General features: G+C 37.7%; 1 long non-coding RNA gene across 1 annotated transcript in view; it reads left to right on the top strand.

Moving 5' to 3' along the window:
- The window catches only part of LOC114017186 (uncharacterized), a 44,121-nt gene extending 28,380 nt beyond the window's left edge, over positions 1-15,741 (top strand). The window contains exons 2-3 of the long non-coding RNA XR_003562087.2: positions 11,631-12,141; positions 13,458-15,741. This is a non-coding gene — a long non-coding RNA (uncharacterized LOC114017186). The remainder of the gene's footprint in view (positions 1-11,630; positions 12,142-13,457) is intronic.
- Positions 15,742-16,393: the final 652 nt, after the last annotated feature.

The following is a 16,393-nucleotide window of genomic DNA, read 5'->3' as shown; positions in this document are numbered from 1 at the left end:
AGGTTTTTTTACTGGGACATCTGAAATAGAAGCATTAGAGAATTTTGATGACATTACATATGCTTTTTCTAAAACAAAAAATTTCTTCAGCTGAAAACGTGATACAAGTGGACAAATCCCAAGTGCCTTACAGTGATGATAGTAGAGGCAGAAGGGTCCACCCATAGATAATAAACTGTGGCACTGGATTCCAAATATGTAACCCCGTCAGCTCCATGTGTAGCACACTGAAGGTTTTCCAAACATGAAACATGTGGTCAGTGATATATCATTTTGAATGCCTTTCTGATAGCATCCCATAACCCCATGAGCAATTTTTCTGCCTTGATATGATAAACAGTGCCATGCATTATGGGGTGAGAACTCTCTGATTTATGAGAATTTCAAAGGAGCAATGTGTACTTGTTCATTTGGTGTATCATATGATCATAGAATGGTTTGTGTTGGAAGGGACCTGAAAGGTCACCTAGTTCCACCCCCCTGCCTTGGGCAGGGACACCTTCCACTAGACCAGGTTGCTCAAAGCCTGGCCTTGAACACAGCTTCTCTGGGCAACCTGTTCCGTTGTCCCACCACCCCTACAGTGAAGAATTGCTTCCTAATATTTAATCTAAATGTACTCTTTTTCAGTTTAAAGCCCTTCCCCCTTGTCCTATCACTACACATCCTTGTAAAAAGTCTCTCTCCAGCTTTCTTGTGGGCCCCCTTTAGGTACTGGAAGGCTGCTAAAAAGTCTCCCTGGAGCCTTCTTTTCTCTAGGCTGAACAAGATATGCAAGAAGGAATTCTAGAAAAGCTTGTGTGTCTTTTGCTTTTGTTTGTTTTGCTGAAACATTACAAAACTGATTTATAATATTTAAAACCTACAAGAAAAAAAATGCAGCATTTCGTTCTTTCCTGAAGTCTGGTTCAGACTCCTTAAAATTAATGGGAACTTTGATTTTGTTTTGGTTGGTCTTGGATCAGCCTTTTAGTTATCAGAAAATAAAGATAGGTTCTTTTATGGTCACAGAATATTAGCCCAAAATTTTATATTTGCCTCTGTACTTCAATATTATGTTTATCTGTCTTAAAACATATTCTATTTTAATGCTTATTCTGCATTCTGCATGTTTAAATGAATTCTTTTACTCTTTTTTCAATTACTCATCTCTAATGTCTACTAGGGTTCTTCCACTTCATGACCCTAATTCCTTTATTTGTGATTTATTCTCTTCTTAAAAATAGTTATTCTTTTTTGTCCCTGTAATACCTTGCTTATGTGTAGAAACATTTGTAGAACGCTGAACTTATTTCACTGTAGTATTTATGCATGAGGAATTATGTGGCAGTGAAGTAAAGGGTGAGTAGATGGAGGTCATGTCTTTACTCTTTCCTTCTTTAAAGCAGGATCCAGTGGGTGTGATTAGCAGCAACTTTTAGTTCAGCATCTGCATTTAATCAGAAGTGATTTCCCCATTTTCTAGACTGCTTAGTGTAACACTTCACCACTTCATCTCTCTTCCCTGTCAACTAGGCAATAAATGAAAGTTTTCTAATTTTTTCCTCCTTTTTTTGGCCAACCTTGGTAAAACATAAATATCTGATTTTATGTAAAAAAGTGATAACATAAGTAAAGCAAACAACTAGACAAAACTTTTCAACTCCTTAATTTTTTGTACAGCATGGTGCAGTAGTGACTCAGCAACACGGAATCGGATGAAAATGTTTAAATAATTACCTACATTTAGTTTTAAGTTTAAGTATTAATTTCAGCCTACTGTAATTAAAGGTGCAAAAGAGCAGTGTTTTCCTAATTTCTGGCATAACAATGACTCATGAGTTTGCATTAAGGAATCCTCAGCCTTGCATCTCCCCTCCCCAAACAAAAGTGCTTAATCTGCTCTTCCATACAAGCAGTGGATCAAAAGCAATTCATATAACCATGGGAAATCACACAAAGCAGTAATAATTTAACTATATAAAGCTGAAAGAAATTTTTGCCTTTTTTGAAGAAAAGAACCCTTCCTTTTCCTGTATAAGGTTTATAGCCACAAAAACTTTGGCATTCACATTCAAATGTAGGCAGTTCTTCATAAGGTAGAAATGTGATTTTATTTTTTTGTTTTGTTTAGTTTTTGCAATCGGACACTGGACATGAGTTTGGTTATGTTGAAAGTAAAGATGGATAAAATATCTTTTAAAATGATCTTTTGCACGAAAATCTGCCAGCAGGTTTTAGTATTAGGCAATTAATAAATTAAAAATTAATTTCCTGTTGCTTTCTTTGAGTTAGTCTCACATGAGATTTGTAATTACATTCTGTTGCCCTTCTGCTTCCCATGTCTTTGCTTGCCAATCATGCCCAAATACTATGCAAAGATTTTTGTGCTATATGTAACACATAGAAAATATCATCACCACAAAAGTCAGATTGAATGGGCCCACCTGGCTCTACCCAGAAGCTGCAGATCAGAAATGATCAGTGAAAAAATCTCAGCAATTCTTCCTTCCTGTAGGTGAGGGGTTTGCATGATCCTGTGCAGATCGATACCAGACTGAGGTTAATTGCCTGGTCACTTCCAGATCATGGGAACTGGGGAAGTTTCCAAGAAATTAGTAAAATAGGGAAAAAATATTCAACAAGTTTAGAACTTGAAAGTTCAGAATCCTGTGTCAAATAATACAGTTTTAATAGATCTGTTGAAGAACTGTCCTCTGTCCATGAAAACAAAGGATTTTAAAGTGAAGTGCAATAGGAACATGAGGTAAGTGTTCCTTACACTTAAGTTAAAACAGTGAAAAAATACATGCCAGCTTAAACAGAAGTATTTTTCACTCTGCAGTATATTTAAACAAGCACAGACAATAAGGCAGCTAGTATTCCTTAAAGTCTAGCACAGAATTGATTGATAATCATATTCAGCACCAAAATCTTTTTTTCTCTCTGAAGAGTTTAAAAAGGGTAAAATAACTGTAGTTCATGGTTTGTGAAATACAAATTTTAAGTGTTGTCTTTAATGAGATTGTGTTACAAGCTACACAGATTTTCCCATCACTGAACTTAGAGGCACAGATGAATGTTAATATTTACGTTAAGGAATACCTGAGGGCTGTTTTTAAGGGTGGGAAGAGAGAGGTATGCATGGTGGTTTCTTTTATTTAATATATAGTTTTCTTATCTTTTAAGATACTCATTACATCATGTAAGTGGCTCAAATTAAAGTTATTCTGCTACCTTGTGCCTGTAACTTGAAATACCATATCCTCAGTTGTTTAATTTATTAAATTATCTATTATATTGATAGTCATTCCACTTGGCATTTGTTAAAATGCATCTAGTATACTGTATCCTGTTTTAGACCCCTCTGCTGTAGAAGAGGTAACTCTTGTACCAGAAGCTGAGGTCAGATATGAGAAATTCTTTTTTCTTTACCTTCTGTCTCACCCTTGAAGCATTGAAACAGAACATGGAGGCGAAATTTGCACAGCTGCTGTTCTTGTGCCTAAACATATTTCAAATTTTGATGAGAGCAGCCCAGGGACGATGAAGAATGTTGTATATAATCCAGAAGAACAAAAAAATATGACGACTCTAACGTTTAGATGACACAGAAACTCTATTTCTGTGCTTCAGTGTTGAATAGATCCCACCTTAGATACCCTTTTTTAGCTCTTCTTAAATACCCTCCTTTTGAATGTGGTTTTTTTGTTTGTTTGTTTTTTTATTTACTTTTTTTGAAATGAAAAAGGCATTTAGTTCAGAGGAATCATTTACTAGGCACTTGCAGTGACCATGTGTGCCATACTTGTTTGTGACTCGTTGTTCAGTCTATGTGAATAATTGACTTGTAGCTCTCTTCGAGATGCTTCTAGAAAGGTCCTCCTGTGGACCTTTAGACATGAGATGTGATATTGGAAAGCTGAACTCTTCCATTAGTCTCTTCTTTCCTGAGGGTTTTGTAGTGTGATGTCCATCACTTGCCCAGACACACTGTTGTCTAGTAGTAAAAGACTGTATAACCCATTTTAACTGAAAAGTTTCCTATTCTGACGTAATTAAAATGAGTATAAATGGCTTATCATAAGAATTATTATACTGAGACTTTGAATCTCTGGGCCTTCCTAATTACCTAGTTTTGATCAGATTATGTTATTTGAATTGCTAAGTGCTCAGAATTCCCAATTTGTGGTGTCTGGGTTTAGATATGTTGACATTAAAGCATCACTGATTTTATACTTAAATAGGATAGAAATAGTGAGATATTGTCTAGTCTCAGTGTAACCATAATAATGAAAACAGTAAGATAATTCAAATACCCAGGATCTCATTCTGTTTCAAGTATTTTGAGAAATGCTTTATATAGCTTTATTTGCTACTCTATACTTCAGATGACCTCAAAAGACCTATTCTCATCGAAACTAGCTTTAGATCTGTCCCTGTATTTGTACTTGTATTTGTAGCTATTCCTAGCAGGAACAGTTTGAATAACTCAATTGTTAATGAGTTATTAGCAATTAAGTATGCTCATAACTCAATTAGCTTTTAAAATCATGTAAAATATGGGCAGAATACCATCTTAATAACATTAACTTTCAAGCCATATTCTACAGCAAAAAATTATTTGTGCTAATATTTATAATAATCATAAATTACTGCAGTGAATCATTATTGTTCATGATATGCCAAATATACAGACAAACCATTCCTTCATAATCTCCAAATTGCGTTGCACTGAATTAGTTTTGCTGGATGAACTACCTTCATCTTGCATTTTATATAAAACCACATTAACTAAACTTCCCAACGGTGTTTTCCTGTGAGTACTTTTTTAATATTAAGAGATATCAAGGGTCATGCTGGATAGAGACAGCTTTAGAAGATGTCTGTTTAATATAAGAGAATAAAAAAGCCTTCATTTTTGACTTGGCAATTAAAAATTCCATTAGAGGCCTAAAGTACTGGTTTCAGTACTATTTTGTATTTTGAACAGATTTTTGCTTTTGAAACTGAAGGGCGAAGTCCCGCTCTCTATTGACAGAAGCACGTCTAACACAGAAGTAAGTACAGATCAGTCAGACAGTGAGAAATATGGGAACCATTATGGAGCAGAAGCTGTTTTAGGAAGTGGCTGTGTCTGGGGAAGCTGCTGATAGAAAGGAAAAAATTGTCCATTCATATTACAGAATTCATAGGCATTCATAGGTACGGAATGACAATATCATGTAAAACAGAAACCAAATAATTTGTATGGGCAGAAACCGAACACCATATTTGTACAAGAATATACATTTGTAAGCATTTTCTTACATTTTTATCCTGAGGAGATGCTCAGCTGGCATGACACCCCTTCCCTCCAGCAAGTTGACTGAACCACCCAGCTTTGTTGTTGGCACACTTGCTGAAGGTGCACTCACTCCCAGAGTCTATGTCACTGATAAAGATGTTAAACAGTGCCAGTCCCAGTATCAGCCCCTGCAGAACACCACTTGTCACTGGTCTCCACTTGGACATTGTGCCATTGACTGCAGCTATTTTGAGTGTCACCATCCAACCAATTCCTTATCCACCAAGTGGTCCATCCATCAAATCCATGTCTCTCCAGTCTAGAAACAAAAAATTTACATGGGACAGTGTCAAATGCTTTGCACAGGTCCAAGGAGATGACATCAGCTGCACTTGCCTCATCCACCAGTGCTGTAAACCTGTCATAGAAGGCCATCAAATTTGTCGGGCAAGACTTACTCTTAGTGAAGCCATGTTGGCTTTCACAAATCATCTCCTTATTTCCCATGTGCCTTAGCATAGTTTCCCAGAGGACCTGCTCCATGATCTTGCTTTTTAAAATGGGGGTTATGTTTCCCCTTTTCCAGTCTGTGGGAACTTCACTGGGCTCCCATGACTTCTAAAATACGATAGTGACTGAGACAATTCATCTGCCAGTTCCCTCAGGACCCATGGATGCATCTCATCAGGTTTCATGCACTTGTGCATCTCTAGTTTCATTAGATGTATCAGCCCTTGGTGTCTATATTTCAACAATAGCTGGTGTAGAAAGACAGGACCGCAGGAGCTGCCTCAGGCTGAAGACCATTATATCTATTGCACTGTTACAGATGTAGCACACTTACTACCTCTAGCAACAGTTGCGTCCTAAAGATATAAATATTTATAATACAAATAATTGTATTGAGCCTGGAAAAGAAGGCTTATGTAATCAACAGTTTGCTTATATGCCCTAGGATTGGAAATTACTCGCTAATTTCAATCACATTTAGAGGAAGGGAGAAGTCTCAAAAATAAGTGTGTTTCTATGAATTTTACAAATACAGCAGCTGGATGTGACAGTGGAATTCCAGTCATTGCGTCCCCAGAACAAAGTGGAGACAGAACTCAACTGTTACATGTTTTATTTGGAAAAAAGATTGCTGTTGGCCAGTCCTTCAGACCAGCCCCGGTACTGCTGATTCCCTGGTGAGGATGTGGAATACGTGTGTTGAATAACACTGTTACCGAAATCTCGGAATGAAGAACTTATCGACACCAATGTGATGTAGATAAGCAGACACTTCTTTATTAATGGCCGGGTGCGTGAGCGAGTCCTCTCACGATCAACGCACGCCAGGTCTCAAAATCAGACACCATATATAGAACTTATTCATACATATTCATTACATATTCATGCATAACCATGATATTTCCCATAAATCATTAACATATTCTCTTCCTATATCCGATTCTGCGCAGTAGAGCTTAGAAAGGTCTAGAAATGGGTCTGGGGTACGATTCGGGTAGGTGGTATATGAGTCGGTGGTCGCGATCTCCCCCTGCCAGAATTACCTTTTACTAAAGTTCACGGTTTCTTGGCAGGTAACTACAAGCTGTTCCAGTCGACTCTCCCCAGTTTCCATTAATCTCATATTCTGACATTTCAATACACTTCTACATACAGAAGACTGGTCAAATACAAAGAAACCTTTCAAACCCTAAAGTTATTACCTAAGTTTTAACAATGGTTCTAGCCCCTTCTTCTAGCCTTGGTACAAGACGTACAGAAGATCTCATAGCAGCTTTTACTGTGCAACTATAAGTTTCATTAAAATATTTCTTATCCTTCTATTTTTCAATTTTATAAAATGATTTTATAAAATCAATTAATCAATCAAATAAAGTAAATCAATCTTAACTTATTAACAAATCGATAACAATACAAGGGAGCAAAGAACACAAATTTTTCTGCAACAAAACTTCATTAGTTCTGCTGACCACTAAAACAGATCCTAATTTTTAAGGTATCTTTCTTAGCCAATAGTCAGCAAGTAAATGATTAGCCTCAGTTTATCTTTGACATCACGTTGGACTAAGGTTATCTTCTTGGATAGGGATATGGTTGATATGATTTCTAATGATCTTACATGAGACTAGAACAGACTGGCAGAGAAGCTACGCAAATTGCCTTTGAGGATGCTGTATCTATACTCTAGACAAATCACTGACTTCTGTTTACAGTGTTTCTTGATGTGACTCAAGCTCTATTCTATTCACAACATTTCATATAGCATTAAGCCTAAGCTCTTAAAATATGCAGTCCTAGTGAAAGGGACCTCTGCAGGTGTGGCCTGTTGCTCAGTGCAGAACTCAGGTCAGGCCTGAAAGCAGGACTTAATGCAGGACTCCCACCACTTCAGGCTCTTGCTCAACACAGGTTAGATCAGGTTGCTCAGAGCCTTGTCAGATTGAGTTTTGCAGCCCCCAAGAAAGGATGTTCTACACCCTCTCCAAGCAACCTTTCACAGTGCTTCAGCACTATCATTGAGAAGAATTTTTTCTTCATGTGCAATTACAATTTCCCTTGTTGCACCTTCTGACCGTTATCTCTCCTTCTTATGCATCTCTCTCAAGATATGGCTAGAATGCACCTTTCAGTAGCAGAATCTGCAATTAAGTCTCCTTCAGGCACACACACGAAGTCTCCTCAGCTTCTCTAGCAGCATGTTCTCCAGTCCCTGACAGTCTTAGTGGCTGGCTCTCTTCTAGATTCTCTCAGGTCTACCAGTACCCCTTTTGTACAGGGTGAACTGTCCAAAGCTAACCCTACTGCTCCATGTGCAGCGTCACAAGTGTCTAGTACAGCAGCATAGTCACTTTCATCAGTTTGCTGGACACACTTATGTTAATATAGACCAGCATATTTTTCATCTTCATACTGCAAGGGTACGCTTCTCATGTTCAAATATGATGAACATCTCTTATGCCCAGTTTAGTTGTTACCAGACACAATTTTCAATAAGCACTGAACAGCTTCTGTCTCAAAGGGAGACTTTTTTTTTTCTTTTTTTTTTTTTTTTTTTTCACTCAAGCTAAAGCATACCATCAAACTGAAACACTAAACGAAGTTGCTAATCCTTTTGAGGTGTTTTAGCCTGTGTACACATAGATTAATGTAGAGAGCTGAAGACGTTATTGCTGCTGCTTTTGCGTATTTTGTCCCTTTTTAGAGTCTGTACGCTATGTATATGGAATTTTATTCATCTGAGGCTGACATGCCCTGACTTCATAATTTTATATGAGTGTTCCCTCATAATTTTACACTGCTTTGGGGGTCTGGTTTACGAGTAAATTTGCAGACAGAGAACTCTGTTCACCTGAGGAGTTGTAAATCCTGGGTTAGGAACCTTAGCTGAGCACTTCTGTTGAGACATTTTGCCAGCAGGCTTGTTAGTGAACAATTAGAGCCCCCCTGACTGGTTGTTGCTGCCTTTAAAAATGCACTTCATGAATATTCTGCTTTGAAATGTTACATCTGCCATGTCTGTTGAGCACTGAGCTTGCTCTCAAGGCCAGCTTCACCTGCTGTCAATGCTCTTAACTGGCAGGAGCGTTCAGTGTGTTTCACCCTTTCCACTTTGGTAAGACAGATTCCCTTACTGCGTGCATAGATCACTTATTTCCCAGTAGCCCCATTTCATGGCAGTAGACAGGGCCTTGGTCATATGTCAGTAACATGGGGAGACAGGTGAGAACAAAACCTAGTGTTAATGAGCTTCAGCCTTAGTGTTTCCTAAATCTTTTGATTCTATATATTTAGTTGTATTATGTGAACTGGCATATTTAAATGATGTTCAAGCTTCCTTGGAAAGTTTTTTTCCTTCCGTTTTTGATTCTTCTCATTAAAATGACAGTACCTGACACATCATCTCTGTAATTGTCATCCATTCCAGCTTCACAATCATGCTTCCAGCTGTGTTTCCACTGAGAGCATTATCTTCTGAAACTGTATGTGTGGCATTTCCCAGGAATTGGCTATGTACAAACATTAAAGCAAGTAACTCAGTGTCACTGTCTTCCAAACAGAGCAGAAGCACTCTTAAATTGGTATTGACATTAACATACATCAGAAATTGTCACTATTTTTACTTTGAGATGCTTATCTAGGATCAGGGAACACTCTATCTTAGGACTTGTATGGGTACAGTGAAATGATAGAAGAAACAAGTTTATTCAGCAATGATTTGTGTAAGTAAGTGGGATATATGGGTACCTAACATAGGACCTGTATAGGACCCTTAATGAGGCACATCAGCCACATGCTCTTCATTTCAGCCTTATACAGATAGATAACAAATCAAGAACAAAAATCCTTTGGAAGACCTAGGAAAAGCAAGGCATGCCCCTGCTTCTGAGGCTTATAGAGTTGCAGAAATCAGAGCTGTATCAGTTTCATCCAGGTGCTGTGAATGAACTGCTTCTTGCTGCTCCATCATGTATTCTTAATTGCTAGTACTACTTACTGCCCCACTGGCCTGTGGACATTCATCACATCCCTGCCTTCACTCAGAAACCATTTCAAGTATGGCAAAAATGAACTTCATTCTCCTAATGTCCTGCAATTAGGAATTTGCTACAGGAACTCCATGCCCTGTGGCTAAGTGTGTATGAAAAAGAATCTACATCCTTTTATGAATAGAAAATTAACAGTTCTAAGATCCAGATTTAATTATGACATGGAAGGAATGTTATATTCAAGTATTTTCTTATTTATATACTGTCTGCATGAAACAATTTTTTCATTTTTATTTAGATATGTGCATTTTCGTCATTAGCCACAAGATGGGAGTATTGACCTTTAAGGCTGTGTTTTACTTTTTTTTTTTTTTTTTCTTTTTCCTTCCTTGTGCTGTTCCAGGCAGACTTTGAGAAAATGGTTTTGTTCCCTCCTGAACAAGTTTTCAGCAATGAATTAAACTGTAGAGAGCTTCTGGAACGTTTAGAAAATGTTAGTCAGCCTTTTTCACAACGTGAATCAAGGGGCAAATGTCATGTGTACATTAAAAGAATTTCTAGTGACTAAGCATCACATTTCTCTGATATAAGTTTCAAAGCAGTTATTTTTCAGTTCTGCACTGACCTGACACCTTTTCAGATTATGGGTTCCCTTTAGTGGTCTCACTAGGTTGTAAGGATAATTGGAGTAACAGATCAAAACACTTCATGCTGCATTTACAGGTCATATGTCTTTAAGTCTGATAGAGCACAGCTTATGTGATAAAATGACCAGTTCTGAGTAATTTTGGGAATGAGAACTCATGTTAACAAATAGAAAATCCCACAGTTAAATTTTACTACATGGGTAACTGGAGGACTACTTTTCCTGCCTTTAGGCTTATGAGCATGCAGTGATGTTCTATTTGTCATATAGTGCCTATGAAGGCACTAAAAGAAGATAGACCAATCCCAGACTATTGATTCTAAAATTTCTGAGCATTGAGGAAGTTCAGATATGAACCTCCTTGGCCTGTACTCAAAGGATTCAGAACTTTCGGTAAAATTTTACCTGCACAGAAGCTATGTGACCCATACTGCTTTTACGTCTGAAACACATCATCTCCCAAGCTGCCCTTTTTGTTTGTTCAGGTTTTTTTGTTGCAACAGCAATCCTCCTCTTCTCCTTCAGTTAAGGAGGGAATCATTTTACTAAGGAGTGTGTAGGAGGTACTTGCATACATTGTTACCTCTTAATGGAGTTTGTATATATATACAAATGTTTCTGAATAGCTTTGAAAAAGTGTAAGCAGGCATGTGTTTATTTTAAATCATCTGTGGAAAGGGAAGAAGGAATTAACTTAACCAGTACATGGTGCGTGCAGGTATTAAAGCAAGAGTATTCAGACAAAACATAATTTCCAGTTTGGCTCATTAGATGAATGTTATAAACAAGAGTTAATTGATGCATTTGAAAGGTAATATCCTAATACATTTTCCAAAGAATTTGGCCTCTATTCAAATACTGAAAAGAAAAAGTGGATCTTTTCAGAAGCCCAGTACTTGCCATTGAGAAATTTTTATTCAGATTATATTGTGCATTATTGTTCTTTCAAAAAAGTAGCATGCTAAATTTCATTCTGTTTTGTTCTTTTCCTTTAAAAACTCTTACAACTGATGCTGGCTTTAAACTAGTTTATTGATATTAGGGGAGAAGAACCCCTTTATTTGTATAGATAATACTGGTAAAAAAAATGGATTAGGTAAATGCATTGGTAAGCCCCATCTTTTCAGGGTTTTTCAACTGTACCTACCCATAAATTGTTAGCCGACTTTTGGCTGCATTTTAACAAGCTAAAATCGCGAATCTTCTTGCTCCTGTATTGCAGGTACACTGAAAACTTTTGGACTTCTATTCCTTCCATATCTACAATAAGGAACACAAAGACTGAGTTGACTTGTGGCAAGCAGTAACGAAACTGCAGCAGATGTATTCATGCTCTCCCTGTATGCCTGGGCCTCCTGTTAAACCTGAAACCTTGTCTTCCTTCACTGTGATCCTGCTAGGAACTTGCTATTATGGACTCTCCAAGGATAAAAGAGACAAGTCACGGATATATACAAATAGCTAAGGAAATATGCCTTAGACATAGTGCTACATTAAAGAAATAAAAAGAAGTGTCACTAAGAGGAAGAACGGACATGCAGCATTTCCACGGCAAATAGCGTGCTGCTCCTTTAGCAGAAGTGAGCTTGGAGGAATATGCTCTCTGCCTCTGTTCTACAGTTTTCTCTGTTTTCTCCCTGAGTGCACTCACACTATGAAAAATGGGTGATACCTTTTTTGTGCTACGTCTTTACTCCTCCTGTATATTCAGAAAAAGACCTGTTTGCCCTCAGGTCAGTAAAACATTTATTTTTGTTTTCCATTTCTGTTAACAGTGTAAACTGTACAGTTATTTGAGAATCTTTCCCTTAACGTCCTAAACCGTCACAACACAGTTTACTGACTTGCAGTCAGTTTAATCCTCTCCAGTCTCTCACGCAGCACTAAGGTAGCTTCTGAAAGAAGACCCTAGAGACAGCAGGTTTCACCGAGTGGTCAGTGCCTCCCGAATGTGACACTCCTCTGCAGTGTGCTCGTTTAGGCTTTCCTGAGGCCCTCCTAAGTCATCTGGTGCATATTTATGGAGGATAGCTCGATGAGTACAGAAAATTTAAAATTAATTGATGCCTGGGTTAATTCCTTAGCTGGGAACTCCTGAAGAAAAATAGAGCTGATTTTCTTTCCTTTCCCAGTGTATTCTAATGGGGACTTGGAGTTTTTAGATATTAAACTGCCTGGTAGGAAGGCAGCCAAAGACCTTTTCCAGCTATGAATTGTTTTGATTAAATGAGGACTCCTTTGATGTACATGTGAAAAAATGGTTCAGACAATATGATACTGGAGATGCCACTTTATTTAAAAATGCTATCTGGGTGAAAGAACCACCTTATAGTACCAGACTGTGTTACTTCTCTAACAATTTCAAGTAATATCAATGGTTTCTACATACAGTAAAATTGTAAGTAATCATAAAAATCATGCTCTTATGAGCCCACAGCCCTGAAAGGCTGAATTCAAGTCTATTTCCATTCTCTATGATAAGATGGGAGCAAAAGGAAAATCGCAAGCTGGTGAGACAGGAGTGGCAACTCTCTAGGCGATGTCTGGATCAATAGAGAGTCATGAGAGGTTCAATGTGCATCTCGTTCATTTGGGGATTTATTAACGTGCTTCTCATTGCCTCATGTAGAAAACTTTCCAGTGGATAAGTTGACTTTTGTGTGTTGTATTATAAAGAAAACAATTCCATGCAAGCATTTTGTAGAGGTCCCTCAGCACCTACCTCAGAGCTCATGAGACAATTCAGCCAGGTATTGGATTACTTCCATCTTTTTGCTCTGTCTTATTTAGAAGCCCATAAATTTCAAATGCACTGGCAGTCCCAAGGAAGCCAATGGTCCTTGTCGTATGTGCTTATAGGCTTAGTATCTAAAAGGGTTTTCTTTCTGTATTCCTGAGATGTTACCCTAATGTGAGATATCATGCAAGGACAACACTGATGACATGTAAGGTTCCTTACTGCACTTGAATTCACCTGGTTTATTTAGTTATCTTATCACAGCAAACTTTTTTTTTTGAGTAATATTTGCCCATGGATTTTGTTTTTCAGTATGATGACAAAGTATGTTAACAAAGCAGCATCACAGAGGTGTGAAAGAGAAAGGCATAAAAGCATGAAGAGCTCCAGAGGCATTTCTGAATTCAGTCTGCAGTAGTGATTGAAAAGTGGCAAGAAAGAATTCTCTTCAAAGGTCTAACAGAAACTGCGGCAAAATGCTGGTAGCATTTTTGATTCACTGAAGGCTGTGGGTAAACAAAAGTATTTCCCATACCTTGAGGAAGCTCAGGAGGTGTTGGCATATTTTTCCAGTCTAAAGTAAAGCAAGAGTCTCACTTGATATTGTGTATGTTTAAGATAACAGACTGTTCTTCATTTAGAAAGATGAAATTCTTTATCACAAGTCCTTTTAAAAAGAGTAAAATTATCTTATCAGAAGTATATTTGATATTTTTAAGCTTAAGCAGCCATCAGTAGAAATTAATCTGACCAGTTTCTCCACAACACTTTTTATGCCATACACTGATCTTTTGGGGTCTCCATTAAGAGTAGCTGTTGTGGTTTTCTAACAGTGGCTACCATAATATTATAATAACAAATCTATAATGCACACCTTGTGGAGGTGAAACAGCAACATAAGGTGTTTCTGGTCTTAGTATCTCCTTTACAATGTTGTTTCATTTTTTTTTCTGTCCTCAGGTAGCAATCTGGGTGTAGCTGCACTGCCCAAGAAGCTTATCTATATATACAGAGGTCACGTGTCATGTGCAGTGATGCCTGTTGTCTCTACACCTCCCTGGAACAGTCAAGGCACAGCAAGGGAGGGGACAGGGAGAACGAGGGCTGGAGTGGAATGGGAATTCAATTACCTTTCTTTTGTAGACCCAACCTCATCATAAAAACTGGTCTGATAATTTTAGCTTTAATCATCCCTATCTGAACTCTCTTTGATGTTAAAGATGGGTTACTCATGGCCCTTTCTTGTCATATTGCTGGCAAGCATCACTAAATCAGGTAGCAAGATGCAGACCTTTCAGGAAACCCAGACATGGAGAGAACAGTTTTTTCCAGCCCTTGAAAGTACATGTGATTGATCTGTTTGCTGTACAATTCCCCAGCCCCAGGCTAGGGATAAAATTTCTTAGAAGAGAAGCAAACTAAATCAATTCTCTTCTGTTGCTTGAGTAAAGTTGGTCAATAGCTGATATTTTAAAGCACCTCCATCAACAATTTATGAGATTTATTCAGTTTATGCGAAAGAGCACTCCATAATCATCAGTACACAGTGATGGCCCAACAGGGTGTTGCTAACTGGATATCATTTAATAAAAGTTTTTCAAGTGCTCAGCATGCTTTCATCAGAGGGTGATTTTTGTTTTTATCCTTGTTTTGTATGAACATTAGGAGGTAATCAAGAAGTTATAAAAGTTGATGATTTATGAAGCTCTTGAAGTGGTGGGTGAAATTGTAGGCTGGATGTAATGCTCATATTGATCACACTGTTGGTAAAAGCACGATAAGACTGTTGACTGAAAGTACTATTAAAATAAATTTTATGACAGGTTGTTAAATAGAGATTTAGTATTATTTTCATAACTGGATTTTGGTTAATAGAGGTCTTGGTCAACAGTGGAGTGCACCGTGTTGGTAGAGGCATAAACCTCACAAATATTACCAAAACTGGTGGATAGTCCTGGAGTGTTTTCAGAATTAGGAATGTAGTTATGTAGTTACCAAATCTCCTACACCGGTTCTTCAGTTTCTTAGATTGACAGAAGTATTCTTGTCTCTTACACTAACCTTTTGAAATTTTTGTTCAATGATCATGGGTTCTACCCTTCTGCTCCTTTGATACCTCAGTCTCCTCTTGCTTTGTAGATAATTTTTTATACAATTCTTCTACTGTTTTTTCCTTTTCCTTTTCTCACATCCTGAGACTACTTTGATTATTGCCTTTCTTGTTCCAGTTTTGAAAACAGAATGGAAAACAAAATCATGATTTGTCTTTTTGCATATGTAGCCTCATACCTGTTCGTTCCTTTAGCACTTTACCCACTATATGGATAAGACATGTTGGAAGTACTTTCCAAACCTACAGGTGTTGGTGTGTCTCTATTCAAAGGTTTGGTTCCAAAAAACCACAGAAAGAACAGACTGGAAATATTTTCTATAAGCCTGTTACATACACAGAAATTCTACTGTATATTAAAACTAGACTAAATTTGTGATTAAAGAGTAAGAATAATATTTATGTGTGTTGCTGTTACACTTTAAATATATTATATAGTCTGTCCTGAAGCATGTAAATAAGTACAAAAGATTAAAAAGTAAATTATTATGTAAATAATGTAGGGTGTTCCACAATATATAAATTATTAAAGATTATTCTTATGATAAAAATAAGTTACTTGTTCAAAAATTAATGCTCTTTTAAAATGCCAGATTTGCCCATCTTGTTTTAAATCTGAGATAGTAATAATCTTGAATACATTTGTATTTAATGTAAACTCGTTCCTCTTTTGATAATGAAGAAACAATAGTGAAGAGTAACTTAACTGTACAGAATCATCATATAATGGTTTGAGTTGAAAGGGGCCTGAAAGATTATCTAGTTCCAATCCCCTGCCATGGGCCCCTAGGGACACCTTCCACCAGCCCAGGTTGCTCAAAGCCCCATCCAGCCTGGCCTTGGACACTGCCAGGGATGGGGCTTCCACAGCTGCTCTGGGCAACCTGTGCCCGTGCCTCACCACCCTCACGGTAAATTTCTTCCTGATATGTAATCTACATCTATCCCCTTGTAAGCTCTTCCCCCTTGTCCTATCACTACAAGCCCTTGTAAAAACTTCCTCTCCAGCTTTCTTGCAGGCCCCTTTGGGTATTGGAAGGCTGCTCTAAGGTCTGCCTGGAGCCTCCCCTTCTCCAGGCTGAACAACCCCAGCTCTCCCAGCCTGTCCTCACAGGAGAGATGCTCCAGCCCTCTGATC

The sequence above is a fragment of the Falco cherrug genome, chromosome Z, assembly GCF_023634085.1.
Source record: "Falco cherrug isolate bFalChe1 chromosome Z, bFalChe1.pri, whole genome shotgun sequence".
NCBI lineage: Eukaryota > Metazoa > Chordata > Aves > Falconiformes > Falconidae > Falco > Falco cherrug.
Note: the sequence above shows the minus strand (reverse complement) of the source record. Positions and strands in the feature narration are given on the sequence as shown.